Here is a 26,142-nt window from a genome sequence, read left to right on the forward strand (position 1 = left end):
AAAACAAACTCACAGATACAGAGAGCCGATTGGTGGTTACCAGAGGAAAACGGGGTTGTGTAGAGAGTGAGGTGGGCGCAGGGAATTGAGGGTATGGTGACGGGTAACTAGACTTACAGTGGTGATCACTGTGTATTGCATACAAATATCAAATTATAATGTACACCTGAAATATATATAATGTTATATCCCAATTTGGCCACAATTTTAAAAAATAAAAGGAGAGGTCAGTCTCCAATAGGGAGGCCACCAAGACTGACAGTTTTTAGAAGACAATAGACATAATTCTGAACTTTCTACCAGCAAAGGGAAGTGATATGATTATTTACACAATTCATGAACTACTTAAAAGATCAAGACACAGCTTTCCCTAGTACTATGTCTCCAAAATTCCCTTCATGGGTCCTCAGCAAGAGGACCCTGTGTGACAGTACAGTGGACGGGGTCCTAGGTTAGATCAAGAAAGTATATACAACACCAAATTTCATAGATATTTTTATCACAGTTCACATACAGCAGGTTGATGCCGAGAAAGAGAGAGAGAGAGAGATGTATCTTTTTAAAAAAGTTCTATCATGCTAAATGGGAAAGGCAAGAAGAATTGAGTTCACTCTTCTGATGGTCTGGTTTAATCCTAAAGAATGTATAAGTTGCTTAGAGGACAGGATGGACTGCATATACATTAAGCAACTCTCAATAAATATTATTTATCTTCTTGAACTCTTAATAACATTGAGTAGCAGTGATTTTGAGCTTAGATATAGTTACACTTCTCATAAAAGTCCTGGAATAGCTTCCTTATTAAATACAGACATATGTACTCTACAAGATAGCCTAGTTGATTCTACAATGAACATTTTTATTACACTTGTTTTATTACATATTTATCCTTTGGCCATCGCTCTATGAATCAATCTATCCATTCTTGTATGCATTTTAAGATTAATTGTAGACATCAGTGGGCTTCCCCTAACTACTTTAGCAGGTGTGACATTAATTGGAATTCAACATTGGTACACAATTTTTTCTTTTGATATAAAATTTACAATCAATCAAATGCACAAATTTTAATCACAGTGTTTTGACAAATGATTATACTTGTTTAACCAAAATAGTTATTAAGATATAGAATATCTCCTATGAAAGTTTCCAAATGCCTGTTCCCCATCCCTGCTCCTACCCATAGAGAAAACCACTGGTCTGTCTTTTTTTTTTAATATACATATTTTATTATCGGCTAGAAAGACTTCAATATGCAAATATATTTCTTCCAAGACTTCCAAGAGTGGCCCCAATGTGATCCTGAGAGTCCATGTTAACTCCTTTTCTGGACACTTCCTTTTTGTAGGTGGTGTACTCCTGCAGAGCCTGGGCAATGAAGAGTTTGCCTAGGTTTTGGGCGGTGAATTCCTCGATATTCTGGCAGTAAGTATTAATTTGGCCTGCGATGAGCAGAGACTCCAACCTAGTGGGGGTCCGGAGCGGTCTGAAGAGTTTGGACAGACCCTCCTCAGGAAGCTGGGGCTCCCCTCTACCCCGACTTGTGGCGCTGCATACTTTCCTGCTTGGCGGCACTGCTGAGACTGGCGCTTCTGCTGCTGCTGCTTACTCATGCCCCTCATGTACATGTTGTACTTAAGTATATCCTGGTTCATTTCGTCCACTCTGTCCATCAGCAGTTGCAGTGTCTTTCCCAGATGATTGCTGCTAGCAAGACTGAGCAATTCATGTTTATCTGCTACAGCTGACTTCTTCTCAAGCTCCCATATTAGGACATTGATGAGATGTGAATTTTTAATTACAATCAGCACTTCTTCAAACATGCGCTCAAAGGTGATATTTCCTTTTTTCAATGCTTCAGGAGAAAAATCCTTCTCTTTACAAATTCCCATCAGTTTAGGAGTCAGTATGTATGCCTTCAGTGACAACGACCCTTGGGCGGTTTTTATGGGATCGTAAGTGAGAACGACAGACTCTTCAATGGCATGCTGGTAACTGAACTGGGAGGCTGGGAGCGCCCGGGTGATGAACGAGCCATAGTATGTGAACTAGTACCAGCCCACGTGGAGATGGTCAGTGTTGACATGGCGAAGGCTGCGTATCATTTCCATCTGACACTGAACTTCGTCAAACTCGGCATCATCTTCTGTGTGCTGGGGGAAAGCTTTGAAAGCAGTTGGTAACTTCAAGCCAATCTTCTACAACCAGGCCCAAAAGCACTCTTCGAACCACCTCAGTTCCTTGTCCTTTCTCTTGATAATGTTTGATTATTTTTAATACCACCAAGCCATCGATCTGTACTTGCTTCACGGCCGAATCTCCGGACCTGCCTTTGCCTTTTCCTGCTGCACGGGTGGTGGAGCTAGTGGACATGGTGCCCGAGATGGTGCCTTCCTTGCGGAACGCCATCTTTCCAGCGGGATTTTTTTTTTTTTAAATCATATATTTGTTTTGCGCTTCTAGGAGCTTATATTTATGGAATCATCCAGCATGTACTATTTTGTAGACATCATCTTTTATTCAACTAATGTTTTGAAGGGAATCCTTGTTATTGTACATGTCAATTGTTTCTTTGCATTCCTGAGCATGCATATGCTATTGTATACATGTACTACAGTTTATCCATCCATCTGTGGATGGGTGGATTCTAGACCATTTCCAGCCTTTGGTTATTGTGAATGAAGTTGTGAACATTTTTGAATGAATCATTTTGTCTACTACTATGTCGTAGGATTTAAAGCTTAAGAAGGTAATGGTCTCCTAGCCAGTTATTACATGAATATCTGAGCTCAGAGAAGCCTTCAGCTCCTACCTAGCTTGACTAGATTTTGCATTTCTTTGACTCTTATGATACATTTATGTAAATTCCTTTTAACTTTAACTATATTACTATAACAATTTATTTCTGACTTAATGGAATCTTGAATTCTTTCATATTCTTAGGGCAGTAAACCTCAAGGATATTCAAAATGAAATACAATGGCTTTATCTGAGTTAGAGGTCATCCTTAATAATCTATTACTGAAAATAAACTTTTGGGAAAAGGAACATTATAAATATTTTTAAAAAGGTAAAATGCCACTTATTTTTCACTTGGGAGGGATAGAAGACTTTTTTTTGGTCAAACATTGCTGTTAATTTGTTAACATCTTTTTTTCTCTTGTTCTCAATAATAGAGCTCTTGAGTTTTAGCTGATCCAGGGCCATCCAGAAGAAAAACTATATTTCCCAACTTTTCTTGTACTAGGTGTTTTCACATGACTAAATTTTAACCAATATTATACAAGCTGAAGTGTTGTGTGCAACCCCAGTAAAGGGAGAGGAAACCCAAAGAGAGCCAGCTGGTCATACTTGGCGGAAGATAGAGATCAACGTTTCAGAAGGGTGAGGTGACTAGAATTTGTGAATCAGAACGCCAAAGAAGGAACTGCACACACAAAGAACTCCAAAGATCTGCAAAGCTTTTGACTTGAGTCAAAGAACTTGCTGGGTTCTGCTCTACACATGGGTGGGTCAAACCCCATGAAGCCAAGAAAAGAACCACTAGAAAAGAGTAAGCAAGTGATTCCTGGAGCTTGCATAAGGGTGGGAATAATATGCATTTTCACCAGGCATAATGTAGCGACCTCATCATACAATAGGTATTTGTTAGAGTCCTCAGAGGAATCATGACTTAATAGAGTGGCTACATCATCCCTTGAGTAAAGGCTATTTTAGTCCTGACTCAAATGCTTAAAGGAGTATAACTGAATAAAACTGGTGGAAATAACTTAACAACATGGTAGAACACTTAAAATAAATCCAGCAGTCTTTAAAGAAATACTGCAAAATCTAGGACTCAAAATGTAAAAATCCAAAATGTCTAACATTGAACAAAAATTTACTAAGCATTCAATGAAACAAGAAAATTTGACACATAACCAAGGAAAATAATCAGTAAAAACATTCCCAGAAATGACAGAGATGATAGAATTAACAGATAAGTGCTTTAAAATGGATAATTATATTGAATATTGAAATATGATATAAGGAAAAGTATGAAAATAATGAGAAAAATAAAAAAGATTTTAAAAGGACCAAATGGAAAGTAAAATACACTATTGTTATAAAAATCACAAAGAAAATTACACTGGATAAGATTAAACTCTGGTTTTCCCCTAAAAAAAAATTCAGTCAACTTGAATACATAACAATAGAAACTATCCAAAGTAAAACATAGGAAGAAAAAAGATTTCAAAAAATGCACAGAAGTTCAGTGTGAGAAAAAAATCAAGCAGTACAACAGATATATGGGTTCCTGGAAGAGCAGGGTCACAGTGGGTAAAGGAGCAAACATTTTCGAACAAAAAAATTGTCAAAACTGTTACAAACTTGATGAAAAATATGAACACACAGATATAAGAATAAAACAAAAATTTAAGTAGACTAAACATAAAAACAATGACATCAAGCATATCCTATGCAATTACTAAGAAAACCAATCATATAGAGAAAAATTATAAAAGCAGCCAGAGAAAAACGAACATTATGTTCAGAAGAACAAAGGTAAAAATGACAGCTGAATTTTCATCAGAAACAATGCAAGCCAGAAGACAGTGGAGTAACATTTTTAAAGTACTGAAAAATAAAATTAAAAACCTATCAAACTAGAAATTTATAGCCAGTGAAAGGCAAGCTGAGAAGCTACTTTCCCCATCTAGCACCCCACTTCTAAATAAGGGGAGTCACTCTCACAGAAGTGTGCCCATGTCTCTGCCTCTAGGTCCAGAGCAGGAGTGCAGAGGTTTTGCTCAGGGAGCGAGGCAGGCCATGAGAACAGAGTTCTATAGCCCTCTGTAAGGGGGCTGACTCTATCTGGAACAGAACAAGGGGAAGTTCAAGCCTAAGGGCACTGCTGAAATCAGTAGAGATTTTGGTGGTAAGCAATGAAGAGGAGGGTGGTAGCTCCATGATAGCAACAACCTAAACCATAGACCAGTTAGAAGTTTAATGAAGAGAACCAAGGAAAGAAAAAGCTAAGAAGAACAATTCTGGAGTCATAACAAGACACAATCCTTGGCCTCAGAGATGGCTGCTGAAAAGGGGCCTGAATTAGAATGTGAAGAAATTTATGACCGAGGACATTGTGGGAAACTATAGAACAGTCAGCGAGAAATTAGTGGAAGGTAACCCTTGTGGTATTAGTAAAGGCAGACAAAACAGGAGAGATCCACAAAAAGCGACACTTAAAAAGAGAGCCCTACTAAAACCATTGTCATTCCAGGGTGACTGTATGATGTCCAAGGCTGTGTCCTCTGAAAAATAGCAGAGGCTGCACATTGCAGAGGAAATACACTTCACTGAAATGGGCCAGTCAAGTAACCAAATAAATAAAGCAGCAAGCGAAACAACAAAAACCCCAGGGGAGGGATGGTATCCAGAGGTACTATAACATGTTATCTAAAATGTCCAGTTTTTAACAAAGAAATTACAAAACATACAAATAAACAGGAAAAATGTAACCCATAACGAGAAAACAAAAAGCACAAATCAGCAATTGACTTTGAGAGGGCCCACATGCAAAAAACCTTAAAGGAGGTATTATAAAAACATTCAAAGAACTAAAAGAAACCATGCTTAAAGAAAAAAGAAGGTATGGTGAAACTATCTCATTGTGTAGAGAATAAAAATAAGGAGATATAAATTATAAAAAAAGGGAAATTCTAGAGTTAAAAAGCATAATAGCTAAAATAAAAAAAATGTTTAATAATTATTAATGACAAAAACAGGAGAAGAGGGAATAGAGCTCTGTACGAGTCACATTTCTATCTCAGTAGCGTTAAATTTGTAGAAATCTGAAATCAATTCTGATGTTACAGTGTAAACCTATAGCAACCACTAAGAAAAATATCAAAAATATAGTGAAAGATCATAAAAGAATCAAATGTTACACTAGAAAATGCTCAAAGCAGTAAAAGTGGGATAGAAGGAAAACATGAGAAATAAAGGAAAACAAAAGGTAAGATAGCAGATATAAACATAACAGCAAAATGTACCTATGAATAATGACATTAAAAATAAATGGATTAGCCCTGGCTGGTGGGGCTGAGTTGGTTAGTGTTGTCATGCATGCCAAAAGGCTGCAGGTTCTTATCCTGTTCAGGGTGCATACCTAGGTTATGGGTTTGACCCCTGGATGGGGTGTGTATGAGAGGCAACCAATTGATGTTCTCTCTCACATTGATGTTTCTTCCTCTTTCTCCCTTCCTTTCTCTTTAAAAGCAATGAAAAAAATGTCCTTGGGTGAAGATAAAAAAAATGAATCTATCAAACAATCCAATCAAACTAGAGATTATCAGACCGGATTGAAAAAAAAACCAAAACCCTAAAATCTAGCTGTATGCTGTCTATAGGAGACACATGTTTGATTCAGATACAAATAGGCTGAAAGTAAAAAAATAAAAAAAATATCATGCCAATAGCATACATAAAAGATGGTATATTAAAGTGGGTATGTAATAGCAGACAAAATAGAATTTAAATGGTAATACTACAGATAAAAATGGGACAATTTATAATGATAAAAGAGTCAATTTATGGTGAAGATATGACAATAACAAATATATATGGTTCTAACAACAGTGCCCCAAAATACATGAGGCAAAAACTGACAGAATTGAAGGCAGAAATGGACAATTCAATAGTAGTCAGAGACTTGAATACTCTATTTTAGATAATAGGACAGAACTATTATCTAAATAGGCACAAGATCAGCAAAGAAATAGAAGACTTGAACAATAGTATAAACAAACAAGATTTAAAAGACCACCTAACAACAGCATAAAATACACATCCTGAAACATGCATGGAACATTCTCCAGGATAGATTATTGCTCATGGGAATGTAAAATGGTGCAATCATTTAGGAAATCCCTCAAAAAGTTAGGCATTGAGTTTCCAAGTTATCATATAACCCAGTAATTCTACTCCTACCCAAGGCAAATAAAAACATGAATTCATATAAAAACTTGCACACAAATGTTCATAGAAGTTTTATTCGTAATAACCAAAAACTAAGAAAATTAAAATGTCCATTAATTGATGAATGTATAAATACAATGTGATATATCCATACAATTAAATATTATTTGGAAAGATTTTCCTAAAATCTCTCAAACAAACAGCATCTGGCCTCAGTGTGCCCTGTACCTCTCTTTAAGTGGCCCCAGACTAGAAGCACCTCAACTTGGTTTGCAGCTTGGCCTCATCCCGGCATGTGCAAGCCCAAAACAAGTAGCAGCCATCTATAGATCACTTTGTAACTTATGTTGGGTGGCCTTAGGAAAGATACAGGCAGTGGCTGATCTTGAGGAGGCCCCAGAACCAGTGCACCCAGTGGAAAACTTCAGACCATGTGAAAGCATTGCTACACCGCCACATCAAAGCATCACCACCCAACCATTTCCACAAGTCACACACACAAGAGGCAGATTTAACCAGGCACTAGAGCCTTACTGGAGTAAGTCCTGATCTGTGGGGCGGGTACCTGCACAGCTGATCATCCACAGTGGTAAGAGAGAGGTGGTCAGTGGTCAGTGGTCGTAACCAGTCCTTGCAGCTGATTGACCTGGGGGTAAATTCTTCCCATTGACATGCTAATAGCAATGAAGCCTCAACTACAACATGAAGGTGCATATGATCCACACAAAAGTGCCCAGCTTGGGTGATTGGAGAGGCTGTGCCACTGGACCCTATAGGACATCAACTATACTAGGCTACTCTGCCAAGCCAGAGAGATGTAGCAGCTCTACCTAAGAGGTAGAAACAAATACAGGGAGGCTGCCTAAATGAGGAGACAAAGAAACATGGTCCAAATGAATGAACAGAACAAAACTCCAGAAAAAGAGCTAAACAAAATGGAGACAAGCAATCTACCAGATGCAGAGTTCAAAACACTGGTTATGGGGATGCTCAAAGAAAACAGTGAGAACTTCAACAGCATAAAAAAGGACCAATCAGAAATGAAATGTACACTAAATGAAATGAAGAATAATTTGTAGGGCATCAAAGGTAGAGTGAAACTATGAATCAAATCAGCAATTTGGAATATAAGAAGTAAAAAATACCCAATTAGAAGAGCAAAAAGAAAAAAGAATCCACCCCCCCACCCACCGCTGCCACACATACACACACAAATGAGGCTAATGTAAGGAGCCTGTGGGTCAACGGCAAGCATACCAACATTCACATAATGGGGATGCCTGAAGGAAAAGAGATGGGGAAAGAAATTTAAAACCTATTTGAAAAAATGAACTACTTTTCAAAAAACAGAAAACTTTCCTAACTTGGTGAAGGCAATGCTTGTACAAGTCCAGTGAGTTCAGAGAGTCCCAAATAAGATGAACCCAAAGAGGCCCACACCAAGACACAGCATAATTAAAATGCAAAAGGTTAAAGACAGAGAGAGAATCTTAAAAGCAGCAAGAGAAAAGCAGTTAGTTACCTACAAAGGAACTGAGCTCCCATAAGACTGTCAGCTGCTTTCTCAAAAGTAACTTCGCAGACCAGATGGGATTGGCATGAAATATTCAAAGACCTACAACCAAGATTACCCAAGGAAGATATTTAGGATTGAAAGACAATAAAGAGCTTCCCAGAGAAGAAAATGTTAAAGGAGTTCATCACCACCAAACCAGTATTATATAAAATATTAAAGGGTCTCCTTGAAGAAGAAGGAGAAAAAAAGATAAAATATATAAACAATAAAATGGCAATAAACACATATTAATCAACAATTAAATCTAAAAAACAAAATAAATGAACAAGCAGTACAGAAACAGACTCATGGGTACAGAGAACAGATTGGTGGTCACGAGAGGCAGGTTGGGGGGAGGGGGAATGGGTGAATAAGATGAAAGGGATTAAGAAATACAAATTGGTTGTTATAGAACAGTTATGGGGATGTAAAGTCCAGCATAGAGAATATAGTCAATAATATTATAATAATTTTTTTTAAATTTTTTTTAAATTAATTTATTTACTTTTTAAATACATTTGTCTCTGCCTTCCCCCCACCTCTTTCCCTTGACCCCTCCCACCTTCCCTCCCTCAGCTCTTCCCCTTTGGTTTTGTCCATGAGTCCTTGCTATATGTTCCTTGACTTTCCCCTTCCCTTCCCTTTCCCTGCCCCCCCCCTTCCCTCTTGTCTCTGTTGATTTCTTTTCCTTTCAGTGTTGCTGGTCATATTTTCCTTGCTTCTTTGCATTGTTGGTTAGGTTCCGCTTATAGGTGAGATCATATGGTATTTGTCTTTCGCCCCCTGGCTTATTTCGCTTAGCATGATGCTCTCCAGTTCCATCCATGCTGTCGCAAAGTTTAGTACTTCTTTTTTTCTTTCTGCTGCGTAGTATTCCATTGTGTATATGTACCATAATTTTTTGATCCAGTCATCTACTGATGGGCATTTAGGTTGCTTCCAACACTTGGCTATTGTAAATTGTGCTGCTATGAACATTGGGGTGCATAGGTTCTTTTGTATTGGCGTTTTGGTGTTCTCAGGGTATAGTCCCAGCAGGGGAATCGCTGGATCAAAAGGCAGTTCCATTTTCAGCTTTCTGAGGAAATTCCACACTGCTTTCCATAGTGGCTGCACCAGTCTGCATTCCCACCAACAGTGGACTAGAGTTCCCTTTTCTCCACAGCCTCGCCAGCACCTGTTGTTTGTGGATCTGTTTATGATGGCCATTCTGACCGGTGTGAGGTGATACCTCATGGTGGTTTTGATCTGCATTTCTCTGATGGCTAGTGATGCTGAGCATCCTTTCAAATGCCTCTGGGCCCTCTGTATCTCCTCCTTGGAAAAGCATCTGCCCAGGTCCTTTGCCCATTTTTTGATTGGATCGTGTCTTCTTGGAGTGGAGTCCAGTGAGTTCTTTATATATCTTGGAGATCAAACCTCAATCTGATGTATCATTAGCAAATATATTTTCCCAAAATGGTTGGCTCCCTTTTCATTTTGCTGATGTTTTCTTTAGCCGTGCAGAAGCTTCTTATTTTGATGAGGTCCCACTTGTTTATTCTTTCCTTTATGTCCCTTGCTTTAGGAGACATATCAGTGAAAAAATTGCTGCGGGGGATATCTGAGAGTGTCCCGCCAATGTTCTCCTCTAGGACTTTGATGGTGTTGCGACTTCTATTTAAGTCTTTTATCTATCTTGAGTTTATTTTTGTGTATGGTGTCAGCTGATGATCCAATTTCAATTTTTTGCATGTAGCCATCCAGCTCTCCCAACACCATTTGTTGAAGAGGCTGTTATTGCCCCATTTTATGCTTCTGCCCCCTTTGTCAAATATTAGATGTCCATAGAGACCTGGGCTTATTTCTGGGCTTTCTATTCTGTTCCACTGGTCTATGGGTCTGTTCTTGTGCCAGTACCAGATTGTTTTGAGTATAGTGGCTTTGTAGTAGAGTTTGATGTCCGGTATTGTGATCCCTCCTACTTTGTGTTTCTTTCTCAAAATTGCTGCGGCTATTCGAGGTCATTTATGGTTCCATATAAATTTTTGAAATGTCTGTTCTATTTCTGTGAAATACGTCATTGGTATCTTAATAGGGATTGCGTTGAATCTATAAATTGCTTTTGGTAGTATGGACATTTTAAGGATATTAATTCTTCCAATCCATGTGCACCGTATATGCTTCCATTTATTTGTGTCTTCCTTAATTTCTTTTTTCAATGTTGCATAGTTTTCTGCATACAGGTCTTTTGTGTCTTTGGTTAAATTTATCCCTAGGTACTTTATCTTTTTTCGTGCTATATCGAATGGTATATTTTTCCTGATTTCTTCTTCTTCTATTGCATTGCTGGTGTACAGAAACGCCTTTGATTTCTGAATGTTGACTTTGTATCCTGCTGTTTTGCCAAATTCACTTATTAGGTTGAGGAGTTTTTTGGTAGAGTCTACAGGGTTCTCTATGTACACTATCATGTCATCTGCAAACAATGATAGTTTTACTTCCTCCTTTCCTATTTGGATGCCTTTTATCTCTTTCTCTTGTCTGACCGCTGTGGCTAGGACTTCCAACACGATGTTGAAAAGAAGCGGTGAGAGCGGACATCCTTGTCGTGTTCCCCGATCTTAGTGGGAAAGCTTTCAGTTTTTGCCCGTTGAGTATGATATTGGCTGTAGGTTTTTCATATATGGCCTTTATTACGTTGAGGAATGCCCCATTGATTCCCATTTTGCTGAGTGTTTTGATCATAAATGGGTGCTGTACCTTGTCAAATGCTTTTTCTGCATCTATCGAGATGATCATGTGGTTTTTGTCTTTTCTTTGATTTATGTGGTGTATCACGTTTACTGATTTGCGTATATTGAACCATCCCTGCATCCCTGGGATGAATCCCACTTGATCGTGATGGATAATCTTTTGAATGTATTGCTGGATGCGGTTTGCCAATATTTTGTGGAGGATTTTAGCATCCATGTTCATCAGCGAAATTGGCCTGTAGTTTTCTTTCTTTGTAGGGTCTTTATCTGGTTTTGGGATCAGGGTGATGCTGGCCTCATAGAAGGAGTCTGGCAGTCTTCCCTCCTCTTGGATTTTTTGGAATAGTCTGAGAAGGACAGGGGTTAGCTCTTCCTTAAATGTTTTGTAAAATTCTCCTGGGAAACCGTCTGGCCCTGGGCTTTTGTGTGCTGGGAGTTTCTTGATGACTGCTTCCATTTCCCCAGCTGTTATCGGTCTGTTCAAGCTTTCTGTTTCTTCCTCCTTCAGTGTTGGAAGATTATACTTTTCTAAAAATTTGTCCATTTCATCAAGATTTTCAAATTTCTTGGCATATAATTGTTCATAATAGTTTCTGATAATCATTTGTATTTCTGTGGTATCAGTTGTTATTTCTCCTCTTTCATTTCTGATATTATTAATTTGGGTCCTCCCCCTTTTTTTCTTGATGAGTCTGCTTAAAGGTTTGTCCACTTTATGAATCTTTTCAAAGAACCAGCTTCTGGATTGGTTGATCCTCTGAATTGTTCTTTTTGTCTCTATGTCATTCAGTTCTGCTCTAATCTTGACTATTTCCTTCCTTCTACTTGCTCTGGGATTTATTTGTTGTTGTTTCTCCAGTTCTTCAAGTTGTAGTGTTAGGTCTTTTATTTGAAATGTTTCTATCTTTTTAAGGTAAGCCTGTATTGCTATGAACTTCCCTCTCAGGACCGCCTTTGCTGTGTCCCATAGGTTTTGGACAGTTGTCTGTTCATTTTCATTTGTTTCCAGAAATTTTTTTATTTCTTCTCTTATCTCATTATTGACCCATTCATTGTTTAATAGTGTACTGTTCAGTCTCCATGAGTTTGCAAGTTTTTGAAGTTTCTCTTTGAGTTTGATTTCGAGGTTCAAGGCCTTGTGGTCTGAGAAAAAGTTTGGTATTATTTCAATTTTCCTGAATTTACTGAGGCTTGCTTTGTGTCCTATCATGTGGTCTATCTTTGAAAAACTGCCATGAGCATTTGAAAAGAATGTGTATTTTTCTTCTTTGGGATGTAAGGTTCTATATATGTCAGTTAAGTCTCTTTGATTCAGTGTGTCATTCAGCGCCACGATATGTTTATTAATGTTTTGTTTGGAAGATCTGTCCATTTTGGACAGTGGGGTGTTGAAATCCCCTACTATCAGTGTGTTGCTGTCTATATCTTTTTTGAAGTCGTCCAACAATTTCCTTATAAACTTGGGGGCTCCTATATTGGGAGCATAGAAGTTTACAATGTTGATGTCTTCTTGATAGATTCTTCCTTTAAGTATGATAAAGTGCCCCTCTGGGTCTCTCTTTATGGCCTTTGCTTTGAAATCTACTTTGTCTGATACAAGTATGGCAACGCCAGCCTTTTTTTCATGTCCATTTGCTTGGAATATTATTTTCCATCCCTTTACTTTCAATCTGTGTAGGTCTTTTGCTCTGAGGTGGGTCTCTTGTAGGCAGCACATGTGTGGGTCATGTTTTCTTATCCATTCAGCTACCCTGTGTCTTTTGATTGGGGCATTTAATCCATTCACATTGAGAGATATTACTGATAGAAACTTACTCATCTTTTCTCTTTGTACTTGTGTTCCTCTCTGTCTCATTCTTTTCCTTCATCTGCTTAAACCAGTCCCCTTAGCATATCTTGGAGTGCTGGTTTGGTAGAGATGTATTCTTTTAGCTTTCTTTTGTCTGGGAAACTCCATATTTCTCCTTCTATTTTAATGGAGAGCCTAGCTGGGTAGAGCAGCCTTGGCTGTAGGCCCTTGCTTTTCATGGCTTGGAATATTTGTTGCCATTCCCTTCTGGCTTGTAGTGTTTCTGTTGAGAAGTCAGCTCCTAGGCGTATCGGGGCCCCCTTGTATGTTACTTTCTCCTTCTCCCTTGCTGCCTTGAGGATTCTCTCTTTGTTTTGACATTTGCCATTTTAATGATGATGTGTCTTGGAGTGGACTTCCTTGGGTCCCTCTTGAGTGGGGTCCTCTGTGCCTCCTGGATCCATGAGAGCTTTTCTCTCCTCAAATTAGGGAAATTTTCCATCATTACTTTTTCGAGGAGGTTCTCTATTCCTTGCTCCTCTTCTTCTCCTTCTGGTATCCCTATTATACGGATATTATTACGTTTCAGGTTGTCCTGCATTTCCCTAAATGCTTCTTCATTCTTTTTGAGCCGTTTTTCCATTTCTTGTTCTTTCTGGGAGCTTCTTTCTACCTTGTCTTCCATCTCACTGATTCGATCCTCAGCTTCATCCAGCCTGCTTTGGATTCCTTCTACTGTGTTCTTCAATTCAGAAATGGTATTCTTCATATCCTCTTGTGTCTTCTTGATAGTTTCTATGTCCTTTTCCAGGCTGATATAGTTTGCTGTAAGATCCTGATAGTTTCTCTGCAGTTTCTCATAGTTCTCTTTGAGCTGGCTGAGCTCATTGAGCTTCCTTAGAACCATTGTTTTAAATTCCATATCTGAGAGTTCCCTTGCCTCTATTTCATTTAGCTCTCTCTGTGGGGAGTCCCTTTTTCCCCTCATTTGGGGGGAACTTCTTTTTCTTCCCATTTTTGTGAGAGTCTGTTAAGTATTTTTGTCCTTTACTTTTCTTTCTGGGCTTGCCTCTGATGATGTCAGTTGTTGACCCTATAGGGCCTTGGGTTGTTTGTTTGAGCCTTTCAGGAGTCTAATGCCTGTGTCTGACTCCTGCTTGGAGCAGCTCTGTGACCCCTTCGCTCAGGGCTGGGCTATTTTTTGGGATCTCTCTGCGCTCTCACGAGAGCTCCTTGAGCGCATTCCCAGCGCGGCAGGGTCCCCCACCTGCCTGGGCTCGCATGTGTTTGCCCCAGACCAGGGGGCTTATTCGCGACCTCCCGTGCTCATCTGGCCTCCCTGGCACCCGAGCTTCGCGGCACTGGTCCGTTTAGGGTCTTCTATTGTGTGTTTTCCCCGCCTTTGGCTCTTTGGGTGCGTTGCTTGCACTCGCCAAATGGGGACTACGGAAATGGGAGGAAATCAGCTCCAGGACTCTCCGGTTAATCCTGTTTCTGGTCTCTCCTCCAGGGACTCTGGGCAGCTCTACTTATTTTGTGGGCTGCTCCGCAATCGCGGCGGGTAGGTCAATTTACGCCTGCCCTTGCCCCTCTGTGCAATCCCTCGCAGGCCGTATGGGTGCCAGTCTGTGTGAGGCCTTGCCGGCAGGTGCAAGCGTTCGCCAGCCCGCGTGGGTCACACACACGCTCGCCAACCCTCGCCAGTCACTCGGCGCAAGTGTGCGCGCCTGCTCTGGGTGTTTTGGGGGTTTCTATGTTTGCTTTTCGGCTTTTGGCTCTTTGGGGGTGTGGCCTCTTCCCGCGCAATGGAGACTTCGGCAAGGAGAAGGAGTCAGGACTCCCTGGTTCCTCCTCCCATTCTTTCCCCAGTGCCTCCGTTTCTAGTCTCCCCTTAGGGGCCTCTGGGCAGTTCTGTGACCCCTTCGGCCGAGGATCCAACCCCTGTGCGGACTGCGTTTCAATCGCAGGCAGTCTGGTTCATGCGCGCCCCGCTTCTGCCTCTTTGGGGTCGCGCCTTTCCAGCCCACAATGGAGACTACCGAACGGGGAGGGAGTCGGGACTCCCCGGTTCCTCCTCCCGTTCTTTCCCCAATGCCTCTGTCTCCAGTCTCTCCTCAAGGCTCTCCCAGCCAGTCTGCACTCAGCCCCGTAGCTCACAGGCGTACAAGCTGTGTGCGGAGCGCACAAAAGGCAGGTTAATTGATTCCCTTATGCCTGAGCGAGATGGTAGCTGCAGAGTGGGAAGTGCGTTATCACCCGGGCTCCACCGGCCGCAGTCTCAGTTCTCTTCACAAAGTGTTCCTCACCAGTCTTTTCCCAGGCACCAGCCCACCCTGCTGCCGCCTGTACCCAGCAATCAAGGAGGGCAGCTGCCGCTGCAACTTTTGCGTTTGCCCTTTAAATGTCTTTTTGCATCCCCAGCCACCTGTCTCTGGCAGAGAGCGCCCCTAATTTTGGGGTTGCGTTTTGTCTGTATTTTCTTGGCTTTAGCTGCTATAGTTTAGGGGTTCCTGTTTATGATTCAGACCCCGTTCTTCTCGGGGGGATGCTAACTGGCCGTTTCAATGTCCCTCTGGTGCCAGTGCCCGTGCGCACCCAGACCACCCTCTCGAGCCTCCACTGCAATTCTCACCCGTTGGGATGTGTGAGAGTCGAATCCACTGTCCGCGGTACCAAGGCTCCTCTCCCACTATCGCTCCACTGCTTTCCAGGTGATTACTCCATTATTTAGTTGCAATTCCAGTTTGGTTTTGGGAGGAGGTCAGCGTGACTCCCTTTCACTCCTCTGCCATCTTTTCCTCCAATAATATTATAATAATTATGTATGGTGTCAAATAGGTGCAAAATTGATCAGAATGATCACTTAGTAAGAGTTATATAATGTCTAATCATTGGGGGTACACCTGAAACTAATATAATAATGTATGTCAACTATGATTGACAAAAATGATTTAAAATAAAAAATATAAATAGATATTATTAGGCAAAAAAAATAAAACAAAATCAAACAAACACTGAAGGGATGTTACAAGATGAATCACCCTTGAAAACATTGTGTTAAGTCAAAGAAGCCATTTACAAAAGACGATATGCTATATGATTTCATTGATATAAAATATATAGAATAGGCAAATCTATAGAGATAGAAGGTAGATTACTGGATGCCTAGATCCGTGTGAGATGGGAGGAAATGGGGAGTGACTTCTAATTGTACAGGGAGAGGGGTTGAAGATGATGCAAATGTTCTAAAATTGATTGTAGTAATAATTGTATGATTTTGTGAATGTAAAATGTAATAAAATTATTAAATTTTTTATTTAAATGAATGAATTATATAATATGTGAGTTTTATCTCAATAAAGTTGTGAAGAAATATTTAAAAAATCTCATTCCCCTTGACCAGTCATTTGATGATGTATAAACCAATGAGATGTTAAACTTCTGTCATGAAGTTTTATTCTCAAATAAAAACATAAAACTTATTAGAAGAAATCCCTTTGTGTCTATTTTTTTCCTTCGTGCCATAATTTTTTATGTGATATCTGGAGCAGCATCAGTCATCTTGTGACCATTAGGCAAGAAACGTGAGTGTGAAAGCCAACCTACAAAGAAGAATGGAGGGAAAGTGTGGAAAGAACCCGAATGCCAATGGCTTTAATGGGCAACTGAGCCAAAGTTGATGTTCATCTCCGTCATACATCTTGTTACACGAGATCATTGTTAGGCTGGCTTTTCTGTTAGCCGAAGACAAATACATTCTGAACTTACCAGTGAAAAGTGAAAGGTTTATGTACAGAAATGCATTTGAGAACATCATTTCTTTAATACTTTCTACTAATTATATTAAAAGGAAACACATGTATTCTCAATATGCACTTCAAACCATGCACTTTCATGTGTGTATGTTTGGCTTTATTTAATTTCTACAAGGTATCATGAGGTAGTTATATTTCCTTCATGGATTTAAAAAAAGCTAAAGTTAATAAGAATAAATAACTTTTAGCAAATCAAAGTGAAGGTGAGAGAGGTATTTGAACTCTAGTTGTTCTCACTCTAATGGCTATTACAGTATTGTATGCTATTACTTTGTACTATTGCCATGGTTTTGTTTTGTGTGTACAATAATATGTCATCATCACCATGTTCACCTCTCAGTGCTTACCAATCTTTTTATCAGGGTTTTTTTCCCCCTTCTTTTTCTTTCCTTTATTTACTTATTTAGAAACACTGTCCGAATTTCTGTCTCACTCCTAATCAATGCTTTATCTGAGTATTAGATAAACTGGTAATTCAGTACCTTAGCAACCAGCTCTACCGCAGGACCAAATATAAAATTCTTATGTTACAGAGCTTGGAGTGTAAAAATATTGGCTTACAGTAGAAATTTCTTTTTGAAAGGTTCAACATGTCTACTAAAAGAAACTATCTCCAATTAAATGGGAAATGTGACATTTTAACTTAAAAATTTTTAATTTGAAATTATTTTATTCTATATAAAGCTATCTTTTTATTAGAAATAAGGTAAACTCATCATAGAAACTTAGAAACAATGGAATAGACTAAAAACACTTTTCACTTATAGTTTTCCCTCTAACAAATACTATTTTTGATATATTTTCTTGAAGTCTTTTTGCTATACTATACTTAGATTTGCATACACATTTGATATGCTTAGATTGTTAGCTGTAATATCATTGATTCCCTTATATTTGTACAATTTTGCATTCCACTTTTTAAGTAACTGTTATATCACCAGTATTTCTATATATGGCAAGTTTGTACAGGCTCTACATACTTTCACTCTGTTTCACTTCCTTCTTTTAAGATACCAAAACATTTTCTAAATATGTTAGAATAAATAGTAGTCTTCAAAATGCTTATTAAATAGGAAAAAATGTTATAATAGATTATATGTGACTATATGTGAACATATTTATAAATATAGTGTTTTCTTATTGACTACCTTTGACATACTCTCCTTTCTGCAGCTCAGGTGTTTTTAGCTATGTTTTTGTGTTAATTTGCCTCATACATTTTATAAAGGAGAAAAACAGACAGTAAAAAAGGAAAATAAAAATAGAGAATTACTGGAGAGTGATTTTTATGCAATAATTTTTGATGCTCTTTATCAGAACAATTATTGAAAAGTGGTTGAAACTATTTTATCTATTCCTAGAATGACATAGGAAGGACAACAGAAAGGTTTGTTACAAAAGAATCCTCTTTAAGAATATGAATTTTCCTTTATTACATCAAAGAACATACATCACGTTTTAGTCATAGTGCATGATGTTGAATAAGGAATATTGTGAATTTCTAACTGGTGTGTCATGACTTTGCAGAAATTTTAAGATTTTTTTTGCAGATGAAAATGTTGATAAGCAAACTGGAAAGAGGATTAAAGATGGATTATATGTGTTTATACATGTGAGAGCATGCATGCCCATGGAATTCCTACACTGATCGATTTAGATGTGTATGTAGTAATTGGTGTTGGCTCCTCTTCTCCATTTTAGTGTTCACATGTGAGCCATAACTGAGAGGTAAATGATAATGGCATTCTAATAATTATCCTTTCAGTTAAAAAACATATTACATAGCTGCACATTTTTCTAGATATATATATTTCTGTAGTAAATATAGATAATTTTACATATAGTAACATATGTATTATATAGTATGTGCTACATATAATGCATGCTCTTCAATTATACCACACTAACTTTTAAAGGTTAATCATTGTTATCCTTTCAGGCAAATTAACTAATTAACTTTTTTAGAAATTTAGGGATAGAAATGATTTTGCCTTATTCCTGGACAGGTTAAATGCTTGACAAGAGTATAGACATTCGGGTTGGGGAAATTGGGTGAAGCAATAAACTCTAAAATAATAAAAATGATATATTAAAATTATTTTTAAGCCTCATCCTTGTGTCTTTGTAGTTAAAATTACAAAATAACCTCTTGTATATCTGCAGGCTCTGGGCAGATAAAAGACAAAGATAAAGGAAAGTTAGTAAGAATAACTTTTGGTTGCTCAGAGCAGAGCAATTGGCAGAATATTTCCATCATTTTTTTATTGCTCTTAAAAGGTCCATGTTCCTGGTCAGCATTCACATTATACTGCCTGAACATGAGATCAGGAGCAAGTGGGAAGTTTTCAGTATCACACCATCAACCTCAACCCTTTCCACCTTCCTCAGTGATCTCCTTGCTGCATCCTGTCAAGGTCATTCACCTGGGTCTGCTGTTTCTGGTCAGCACTTCCGCAGTTCTTCTTCAACTTTCCCCTTCCATCTTCCACCTATCAACCTTACCTCTCAGAACTCTGTATCTGTTTCTACTTTCCCAGGTGATTAATACTTAATGAGATCCATACATCTACACTGGTCCCTTAAAATGATCTCTGATGGTTAGCTTGCCTCCTCTCTCTTATCACCTGAACTTCATATCATCCTCAGCTCCTGTCTCCCTCTATTTTTCTTTCACTTTGGATCAGTTGTCAAGTCTCTTTTTTTTTTATTTCCCTTGAGACTTATTTCTTTCAACCATGGATTATTTAGATGTGTTGTTTAGCTTCTGGGTCTTAGATTTTTCTGTAATTTTTTCTGTTATTCATATTTGGTTGTTTTCCTTGTCACCGGAGAAAACTGTATGATTTCATGTTTTAATTGCTTCCTATTGGTGAGGGAGGGATCCCTACCCTAGGGTTAGGAAGATAGCTCTACTCATGACACTTGACACGGGACAGATGAGATAGACAGAAGTTTATTAGTTTCATATACTCACAGATGGAGGGAGGAGCACATTGCACACTGCAGAGGGCCACAGGGTGCTTGCACTTGGGAACAGAGTCAACAGCTAGGGGCTGTGGAAGGCGGGTTTGTAGTATCAAGATGATGGGGTGTCCCCTGGTTCTCATAGGAGGATAAGATTGTTTTGTTTGAATAATTCCACATCTGAGTATCAGGGAACTGAAACATGCTACTCAAGAATATTCAGAAACTGCTACTGTTCCCCTTGATAAGGAGGTTTGTTTGGCCAGGGGACCTTATCCACAATAGCAGAGAGGGAGGGGAACTTGTGGTTAAGCCAGATGAGGCCTTCTCAGTTTCACCAGATGTCAGAGCAGCACATAATAGTGGGCCTTAATTTAGGTCTTAAACCACATTTTGATTACTTTAAATTTGTTGAGCTTTGTTTTATGGCTCAGGATGTGGTCTATCTTGGCCTGTGTTCCATGGACGTTTGAAAAGTGCATTCTGCTGTTGTTAGGTAGACTATTCTGTAGATTCAATTAGATTCTGTTGATTGATTATATTGTTGAATTTTTCAATATTCATGTTGCTTTTTTGTCCAGTAATATTATTAATGGTTGAGATACAGGTACTGAAACCTCTACCGGTAATTGTAGATTTGCCTCTTTCTTTTTTCAATTCTATCAGTTTTTGCTTCACATATTTGCAGCTCTGTATTTAGTATGAACATATTAAAGATAAAGATTATGTTTTCACTGGTGGATTGAAACTCTTATCACTATAAATGCCCTTTTCTGTCTCTGGTAATTTTCTTTGCTTTGCAGCCTACTTTACCTGATATTAATGTAGCCACTTTGCTTTTTTATTTTTTTTATTAATTTTGGCATGATATATATATCATATACCTATATATGATATATGTATATATACACACACATACACACACACACATATATATATATATATATATATATATTCCATCCTTTACTTTCAATGTGATATATCATTACACTTGTAATGACTTTCTTTTAGAGAACTTATACTTGGTACAAGTTTTTAAATCCATTCTGCTAAACTCTTTTAATCGGTGCATTTAGACCATTTACATTTAATGTGATTATTGATTCATTAGGGCTTTAGTTAGCCATTTTAATTTTTTATTTTTGACAAAAATTATTTGGGTGGCTTCTGGCCAAGATGGAGGCATAGGTAGATGATATACTTTGCTTTCTCACACAACCAAAAGAAGGATAACCACCGATTTAAAAACAAACAAAAAACAACAACCCACAACTGCAAGAAAATAGAACTGTATGTAAGTCCGACAACCAAGGAGTTAAGGAGGATACATTCATCCAGACTGGCAGGAAGGGAAGAGGACATGTGACAAGGTGATGACTGGCAGACTAGATGGGTGAGGGAGTGGCTGGCGAACAGGGCATCCTGCATTCACATGCATATAAACCAGTAAGAACAACTGGGGAGTGAGGCAGACTGTGCAACCCAGAGTTTCAGTGCAGGAAAATAAAGCCTCATAATCTCTGGCTGTAAAAACCTGTGGGGATTGCAGTAGCAGGATAAACTGCCAGTCTAACAGGAGAGTCCATTGGAGGAGCCCATGGGTTCTAGAACATACACAAGCCCACCCACCTGGAAATCAGCACCAGAAGGGCCCAATTCACTGGCAGGTAGTAGGGGAAGTGACTGAAAGAGGGCTGATGTGCAAGTGGCATTGTTCGCTCTCTGACTCCTCCCCCACACACAGCACCACAACTCAGCGAGGTGGGTTGCCCTGCCCTTGCAAATACCTAAGGCTTTGCCCCTTGCAATGTAACAGGTATGCCAAGACAAAGAAATATGATGCAAATAAAGAACAGATCAAAACTCCAGAAAAGGAGCTAAGTGATGAGGAGATAGATAGCCAATGTATCAGATGCAGAGTTCAAAACACTGGTAATCAGGAAGCTCAGAAAAATTATTGAGTACAGCCGCAAAATAAAGGAAGAAGTGAAGGCTATACAAAGAAAACTGGGACTCAAATCAATAATTTGGAACAAAAGAAAGAAATAAACATTCAATAGGAACAGGATGAAGAAACGAGAATTAAAAAAAATGAGGAGAGGCTGAGGAAACTCTGGGACAACTTTAAATGTTCCAACATCCAAATCATAGGGGTGCCAGAAGGAGAAGAGGAAGAGCAAGAAATTGAAAACTTGTTGGAAAAAATAATGAAGGAGAACTTCCCCAGTCTGGACAAGAAAATAGACTTCCAGGAAGTCCAGGAAGCTCAGAGAGTCCCAAAGAAGTTGGACCCAAGGCAGCACACACCAAGGCACATCATAATTACATTACCCAAGATCAAAGATAAGGAGAGAATCTTAAAAGCAGCAAGAGCAAAGGAGATAGTTACCTACAAAGGACTTCCCAAAAGACTATCAACTGATCTCTCCAAAGAAACCTTGCAGGCAAGAAGGGGCTGGAAAGAAGTATTCGAAGTCATGAAAGACAAGGACCTACATCCAAGATTACTCTATCCAGCAAAGCTATCATTTATAATGAGAGGGCAGATAAAGTGCTTTGGAGATTAAGTCAAGTTAAAGGAGTTCATCATTACCAAGCCCTTATTATATGAAATGTTAAAGGGTATTATCTAAGAAAAAGAAGAAGATCAAAACTATGAACAGTAAAATCACAATAAACTCATCACAACTGATCCTAAACAAAAACAAATACAAACACAAACACAAACTAAGCCAACAACTGGAGCAGGAACAGAATCACAGAAATGGAGATCACATGGAGAATTATCAGTGGGGAAGAGGTGGAAGGACAATGGGGGAAAAGGCACAGGGAATAAGAAGGATAATAGGCAGGTACAAAATAGACAAGGGGGTGTTAAGAATAGTACAGGAAATGGAGAAGCCAAAGGACTTACATGTAGAACCCATGGACATGAACTAGGTGGGGGGAATACTGGAGGGAATGAGAGTACTGGGCAGAGGGGAATAAAAGAGAGAAAAAAAATGAGACAACTGTAATAGCAAAATCAATAAAATATACTTAAAATTTTTTTTGATTTCTGTTTGTTTTCTGTTTTCATTACTTTTTCCTGGTTTCCTGTGGATTACTTGAACATATTTTAAAATTCATATTTATTTATTTATAGCATTTATGAGTATATCTCTTTGCAAAGATATTTTAGTGGTTGCTCAAGGCAGAGCATTATATACATATAATTTACCAGTCTGCTGGCACCACCATTTTACCAATTTAAATGAAGTGTAGAAACCTTCCCTTTTCTTACATCGTTTTACCCTTCCCTTTTTATAATACAATTGTCTTAAGTATTTCTTCTACATGCATTTAGAACCATATGAAGAAGTGTCACAATATTTTTTTTCAATCCTCAAACAAGAGTTAAGGATTTAGAGAAGAAAAGTCTATTTTATTTGCCTGTATTTTTTGCTTTCTGTGTTCTTTCTTCCTGATTATCCATGATTCCTTCTTTTATTATTTTCTCTGTTTAGAGAGTTTATTTTAGCCATTCTTTTAAGATAGGTGTGCTGCTAACAAGTCTCTCTCTTTTTTTTCAACTAAGAATGTCTTAATCTATGCTGTGTTCTTTAAAGATATAGAATTCTGGGTTGACAGTTCTCTACTCCTAGCACTTGGAAAAGGTGAAAAATTCTGTCTCTTCATCTCTCCTCTTGGTGATCATGAGAGCTCCATTATCATTCAAATTGTTCTTTCCCTATAGGTAAGGAATTACTTCCCCTTGTTACTTTTAACATTTTTTCCTTGTCTATAGCTTTCAGAAGTTTGACTACAACTTTCAGAAGTTTGACTATATGTCCTGGTGTGGTTTCTTTGGGCTCATATTGTTAAGGTTTCATTTAGATTCTTGAATTTGTAGGTTTATGTCTTTCTCCTCCTTCCTTTCCAGGACTCTAATGACACAAATGTTAGATTTCCTATAATAGTCCCACTGGTCCTTGAAACTTTGTTTATTTTTCCCCCCTCAATCCATGTTCACTTTGTTGCTGATATTGGGTAACTTATTTTCTTTTTTAGTTTCACTAATTCTTATGTCCTCTCCATTCTCCCATTAAGCCCATTTACTGAATTTTAAATTTTGATTATTGTATTTTTAATACTAAAATTCTTATCTGGTTTTACTTTATATCTCTATTTCTTTGCTGAGACTCTAGTTTTGTATTTGTTGAAAAATGTTTATATTGGTTGATTTAAAATATTTTAAAAATAATTTTAACATCTTTGCTATTTCAGTATTGGCATCTTATTTTTTTTATTTAGTATATGGCCTTATTGGTTCTTAGTATGTTGAATGTTGCATGATTTTAGATTGAAATTGAACATTTTGAGTATTATGAGATTTGAAATCTTATTTAAACCTCTTAATGTAGCTGAATATTTCTGACACCACTTTGGGAAAAGGAGGAGGGGGCTTGTTACTGCAGGTGTGTGTAAAAGTTCAGATTCTCCATTCCGTCTCTGTTGACACCCAAGGAAGGGGACTTGTCACTATTGCTGGGTTGGCAGGAGCTTGGCTTCCTTCACTGTTACTGAATTTAAAGTTAAGTTGCCACACAGGACTGGTGGCTACCATACGGAACAGTGTAGGCTATAATACCACACAACTCCTTACCCTACCTCCATCCCAATGCTCACTGACTGAGGTCAGGCCTTCATCTTCACATACCAGGCTATTACATACAGTAGCTTTCTAAATCTTTTCCATGTTTTACCATGTAGTCTCTAACTGTCCACCAGGGCATTTGCTCTAAAATACAAAATCATGTCATTCCCTGCTGAAAAGACATTCCTGAGGGTAGGGACTGTGACTTGATTATTGTATTCTCTCCCTTTTCTCTCCACTAACACCATACGAATATGTACCTGGCAGTTTCTAGGCCTGATAAATGTCTATTGTAATAAAAAGGAACATATTTCATCAGGGCATTCTGGAGTTAGCTTGTCATACTGTCTTATTCTGCTGGATTTAGGGCCATGTGGCCAGATAATAAAGAAACATTTTTGGTAGGTGACCTGAACACGTGCCTGCTCCCTACCCCCACTCTCAAAAGCATAATGTTTATATGACTTATTACATTCTGGTGGGCAGACCACATGTCCCAAGCATCTACCCCAGTATAACACCAACCGACACAGTGGTCAGGGGGAAGAAACACATTTATAGACTTCTCCCAAAGTGACCCTCTCTGTGAAATACCACCATGGGTAATGAGGAAATGAGATTTTTTAAATTAAATTAAATTAATTTTTTTAAATTTTTTTTATTATCATTTAGTTCCCTTGTACCTCCCTCCCCTAGCAGTCACCACACTGTTGTCTAAGTCCAGGAGTCCTTTTTTCTTTTTGCTCAATCCCTCTACCCTCTAAATTCCCCTTCCCACTTAGTTGTCATCCTGCTCTCTGCCTATGAGTCTGTCTCTGTTTTTATTGTTAGTTCAGTTTGTTCATTAGATTCCACATATGAGTGAAATCATACGGTATTTGTCTTTCTCTGACTGACTTATTTCACTTAGCATAATGTTCTCTAGGTCCATCCATACTGTTACAGAAAATGAAATTCTTAAGAAAGGAAAATCATATCTTCAAAACATAAGATGTCACCTTTTAACCCTATGAATCATTTCAGTAATAAATCCATTGTTTTCTTTTTAGCTTTTTTCACAGGCAAAAGATGACTTGAAAGAATGCTGTCAATAGCAAAGCTTATTTAATTTAAGTGTGATCTTTGCCATAAAAATTATTTTGAGTATTAGTGGTATTTCTGTGTCTTCGGGACACACACACAAGCAGCCTTGAGCGTATGTTTGAATACAGAGGTCCTCAGATGAACACATGCACTGCTCTCTCTTCCTCCCTCCCAGCATCCTCCTGTTCTCTTCCCATCAGTGGGTCTTCCCAGCAGACAACACCCCTCCCCTCCAGTCACAGTCTTCTCTATGGGGGGATGCACATGGTTTCTCAGCTCAGTGAACTATCCCTGTTTCAGGGAGGAAGATTTAATTGCAGGGTTTCACAGTTTCAAAGAAAATGTTTAGACTGGGAGGGATCATCCATATTAGAGAAACATGGCTTGTTAAAAAATGAGTGGCATAAACTCCCTGCCTTTTGCTGGTAGGGAACTTACGAAGAAACTCTTTGGCTTTTATTAAAATAATAGTATTTGATTACTTTTTTTTCCCCAACAAGTGCTTGATTCACTTGGAATCCAGTTGTTAGGCTTGATGCATGGTCAAATAAATTTGCAGTTGCACATGTGGTCCATGTGCATGTGATAATACCTTAACTTACTTG

At 38.5% G+C, this 26,142-nt stretch overlaps 1 pseudogene; it reads right to left on the minus strand.

The window, feature by feature from the left end:
• Nucleotides 1-1,248: 1,248 nt before the first annotated feature.
• Nucleotides 1,249-2,409, minus strand: LOC129085781 (eukaryotic translation initiation factor 3 subunit H-like; annotated as a pseudogene).
• Nucleotides 2,410-26,142: the final 23,733 nt, after the last annotated feature.

This window comes from Pteronotus mesoamericanus, unplaced genomic scaffold (genome assembly GCF_021234165.1).
Source record: "Pteronotus mesoamericanus isolate MK-2021 breed Mesoamerican mustached bat unplaced genomic scaffold, CSHL_Meso_final scaffold_31, whole genome shotgun sequence".
Classification (NCBI taxonomy): domain Eukaryota; kingdom Metazoa; phylum Chordata; class Mammalia; order Chiroptera; family Mormoopidae; genus Pteronotus; species Pteronotus mesoamericanus.